The sequence below is a fragment of the Nicotiana tomentosiformis genome, chromosome 6 (genome assembly GCF_000390325.3).
Source record: "Nicotiana tomentosiformis chromosome 6, ASM39032v3, whole genome shotgun sequence".
NCBI classification, from domain to species: Eukaryota; Viridiplantae; Streptophyta; class Magnoliopsida; order Solanales; family Solanaceae; genus Nicotiana; species Nicotiana tomentosiformis.
In genome coordinates this window covers 74606325-74611566 of record NC_090817.1, presented here as the reverse complement: position 1 = coordinate 74611566, position 5242 = coordinate 74606325, and positions in this window count along the sequence as shown.

Genomic DNA, 5242 nt, shown 5'->3' with positions numbered 1-5242 from the left:
TTCACTTGACACTACGTGGCCCAAAAATGCAACTGAATCAAGCAAAAACTCACACTTGGAGAATTTATCATATAGCTTACTCTCTCTCAAAGTTTGGAGCTCGATACTCAAGTTCTGCTCATGATCCTCCCAGCTGCGAGAATACAAAAGTATATCATCAATGAATACGATGATGAATGAATCAAGTTACGGTTGAAACACATTGTTCATAAAGTTCATAAAAGTTGGTGGGCATTGGTCGGCCCAAAAGGCATCACCATAAACTCATAGTGGCCATAACGGGTCCTAAAAGCCATCTTCAAAATATCTGAACACTGGATCTTCAATTGATGGTATCCCGATCTCAAATCAATTTCGAGAATACCCTAGCACACTGAAGCTGATTAAACAAATCATTAATACGCGATAATGGGTACTTGTTCTTGATAGTAACCTTGTTCAGCTACCTGTACTCAATATACATCCTCATAGAGCTATCTTTCTTCTTTACAAAGAGAACTAGAGCACCCCAAGGCAAAACACGTGGTCTTATGAAACCCTTATCAAGAAACTCCTGAAGTTGTTCCTTTAATTTCTTCAACTCTACTAGTTACATTAGATATCAACCCTTATCAAGCAACTCCTGAAGTCAATACCAAAATCAATGTCCCTATCGGACGGCATGCCTGGTAGGTCTTCTAGGAACATATTTGGAAACTCTCTCACTACCGGAACTGACTCAATGGTAGGAGTATAAACACTAACATCCCTCACAAAAGTTAAGTATTCCAAGCACACCTTCTCAACTATATGTTGTGCCTTTAGAAAAGACACCACCCTACTAGGAACATGACCTAATGAACCTCTCCACTCCAAATTTGGCAACCCCGGCATAGCCAGCGTCACAGTCTTAGTGTGATAATCCAGAATAGCATGATATGGTGACAACAAATCCATGCCCAAAATTACATCAAAGTCCACAATATTGAGTAACAAAAGGTCTACCCTAGTATCATAACCCCCAATATAGATCACATAATAACAATAGACATGGTCTACCACAATAAAATCTCCAACATGCGTAGACACATAAACAGGGGTACTCAAAGAATCATGAGACATGTCCAAATATGAAGCAAAATAGGATGACACATACGAATAATTGGAACCCAGATCAAATAAAACTGATGCATCTCTATGGAAAATCGAACCAACACCTGTGATGACCACATCAGGCGACTCCGCCTTAGGTCTAGCTGGGAATGCATAGAAATGGGATGGAGTCCCACTAATCTGACCTCCACCTCTCGGACGGCCTCTTTCTGGCTGGCCTCCTCCTCTATTGTCCTAACCACCACCCCGGTCTGCTTGACACCCGCCTATGGCTGGCTGAGTGGATGGTGGAGCATTCGATGCCGAAATCATGGCATGAGTACCCGGCTGTGGCATACTGCTCTGAAGTCTAGGACAGTACCTCCTAATATGACCCTTACCTCCACACTCAAAGCACTCTCTCTGCTGATATGGCGGTTGAATATGGGGCTCACCTTGACGCTCCGGATAACCACTATGATAGTTATGAATAAATGGTGGATTGATGAGAACTGGAGGTGCACTAAAGGCTAGATGCTTAGGACGAGACCCATAAGAACCACGACTGCCCGAAGCACCATGTGATGCCTGAAGCTCTGACTGAACCGACCTGATAGGATGGCCTCTACCTAATGAACCCCTGCCTCCAGATGAGGCACCACTGAAACCACCGAAATAATGAGGCCTCTTATCAGATGCCACCTCTCTACCTTGACCAAGAATCCTCCTGATTCGCCTAGCGATCTCCATAACTCAAGTGAAAGAAATATCATCCTCAATCTCTCTTGCCATATTTAGCCTAATACCATAAGTAAAGCCATTTATACATCTCCTCACCCTCTCCCTCTCAGTAGGGATCAAGATAACTGCATGGCAGGATAAATCCACGAATCTGGTCTCGTACTGGGTAACAATCATACTGCCATGCTGGAGGTGCTCAAACTGATTGCGAAAGTCCTCTCTCTAAGTGAGGAGGATGAACTTATCTAAGAATAACTGTGAGAACTGATCCCAAGTGAGTGGTATGAACCTACTGGTCTGCCCTGAACATACTCCTGCCACAATCTCTTGGCATAACCATGCATATGAAATACTGCGAAGTCGACTCCATTGGACTACACTATACCCATGTTGCGCAATACCTCATGGCAATGGTCCTAGAAATCGTGGGGGTCCTCAGAAGGTGTACCACCAAAGCAAATAGGAAACAACTTGGTGAACTTGTCCAACCTCTTCAACCCCTCGGACGACATCGTGGGTCCCTCCTCGAAATGTGTAGCAATAATAGGCTGAACTGCTCAAACTAGAGGAATTGCCGGAGTCTGATATCTGTGAGCCATCTTCTCTTGAGTGTGAGTAGTGGGATTCTGGGCTCCTCCCCCAGCCTAAGAGAGGGTTGGTGCCATAGGGAACACGCCGGCCTGGATACACTATCTATAAGGCTCACCAGGCGGATTAGGGCATCCTGAAGTACGGGGGTGGCAATGAACCCCTTTAGGACCTGATCTTGTCCAGCTTGCATAGTCTGAACAGGGATCTCCTCCTCCTGCTCGATCTGAGGCTCTACTATAGGTGTTGTTGCGCGTGCTCTAGGCTGAGCTCTACCTCGGGCTCTCCCTCGGCCTTGGCCTCGGCCCCTGCCCCTGCCCCTAGTAGTGGCTATAACCTAGGGCTTCGGCTCTTGATCAACTTTGGATAATGTACGTGTCCTCATCATCTGTGAGAAAAAAAGAATAGAATGATTCAAACTCAATGATAGAATAAAGTCGCACGATAGAGAAAGAAAGAAGTGAAATTTCCTAAAGCTTTATATCTTCTAGAACATAAGTATAGATGTTTCCGTACCGATCCTCTAGACTCTACTAAGCTTGCTCATAACTCGTGCGACCTAGGCAACCTAGTGCTTTGATAGCAGCTCATCATGACCCGAAATCCTAACCACGGGGGTGATGATGGCGCCTAACGTCCACTTGCGAGGCAAGCCCATATTAGCTACACAATATTCATGTTTAACAATTTTAAAAGTAGGCTAATAAGAAGGTAAATATGTAGATATTCAAAATATATATAATAAACTCCAAATACATTGTCCAGTCTAATACCGAAATCAGGTGTCACAAGTACATGAGCTACTAAAAATACTACAACCATGGTCAGAAATGAAAATACAAATATTTGAATGAAATAAACAGTACGAAAGATAAGAAGGGACTTAAGGGTCTGCAAACGTCGTGCAGCTCTACCTCAAGTCTCTGAGTAATGATAGTCTTCGCAAGCCTCCACTAAATGTTGTTGGGAGCCATAGAAGAATCTGCACAAGAAGTACAGAAGTATAGTATAAGTACAACTGACCTCATGTACTCCGTAAGTGCTGAGCCTAACCTCGACGAAATAGTGATAAGGCTAACACAAGGCACTCACTATAAAATTATACGAGTATAGCAGAATAGAGAAACAAGAACTAACATGAAAACTGGAATAGAAAATACATAACAGAGGGCCCCGGAATATCATCTATGCTCAAATTCAAAATACTACACATATACGGAACCAACAGTCAAAAACAACCATAACATATCTTCTCTATTACGGCATGCAACCTGATCCACACATATTATAACAATACCAATATTGTTGCGGCGCGCAACCCGATCCCAAATAACATATCAGTATTTGTTGTGGTGTGCAACCCGATCCCAAATAACATATCAGTATCAGTTACAGTGTACAACTCGATCGCAATCACAATATCGATATCCATTGCGGCGGGCACCCTGATCCCAGCGTGCAACCCAGTCCCAAATATATAACATGTTTGTACAAAACAACAACATACTATGGTGTATTCCATAATGTAACGCAATAAAGGAATTAAACAAATAATGACATAATACAGATAAAGCAGGCTATCTAACAGCATACAAAATATGAGGCAAGTAAAGGCTGTTAATAAACAAAGACACAGATACAAGGAGACATATGGCAAATTAAGGCATGTAATGAACAAAAGCATGAATTTAACTAACAAGGGAAAGTAACAACTGAAGCACTTAACACGTAGTAACATGGAATAAATGAAGGCATGAAGTAATTGAAGACAATCAACTAAGTAGCCGAGCCACACGCTTAACCCATGACAATGTATATACACTGTTCACCTTTCCTATACGCCATCCCCACATATAAATCAATTAGCAAATAGACCAAGCAAGTCCTAATTCCCTCAAGTTAAGGTGAACCACGATACTTGCCTCTTTTCGCAACCAAATCAATATTCAACCATGGCTTTTCCTTTAGAACAAGCCTCCAAACTAATCGAATCTAGCCAAATATATTTCAAAAAATTCAAAATAAGATCTCGAAACTACCCACGAGTGAAAAAGATTCAATATTTAATGAAATTGAAAAAGTCAACCACTGGCCCGCTTTGTTAGAATCCGAGATTCTGACCAAATCCCGATAACCCATTCACTTCCGAGCTTAGTTGTGTGATTTCTTTCGAAATTCGGCCTCAATTTGACGTCTAAATCACAATTTTACAAAATCCCATTTTACCAAAACCCTAATTTATACCTTGAAATTTATGGATTTGGTGTTAAAATTTATGGAAAAGTAATTGAAATTGATTGAAAACTAGTTAAAGTTGCTTACCAATGAATTTGGGAAGAATGTCCTCTTCAAAAATTGCCTCTAGAGTCTTTAGGGTTGAAATATTGTGTAAAATAGCTAAGTCCTAACTTTCCCGTATTTTACCCAGCTGTAGACGTCGCAATTACAAACTCTTGCTCGCAATTGTGATGTTCGCAAAAGCGAATAGCTGTCAAGCCATCAGTGGACGCAAAAGCAACACAAAATTCTCATTTGCGAACCTCCACCCATTCGCATTTGTGATTCCACATGCGCATTCGCGAAAGTTGCCCAACTAAGCTCTAGTCGAATATGCGACACAATAACCGCAACAGTGTAGCCCACAGGATTGCAATTGTGATACCATCTTCACAATTGTGAAGCCAACAGTCCCTCCCTATTTATCACATTTGCAATCCCAACTTCGCAACATAGGGACTCGCAATTGCGAATAGGTCATCGCAATTGCAAGACTTGCAGACCTGAAGCACCAGATAAAGCATTAGCAGTTCAAAGTTTTTCCAAAACACATCCGAACTCACCC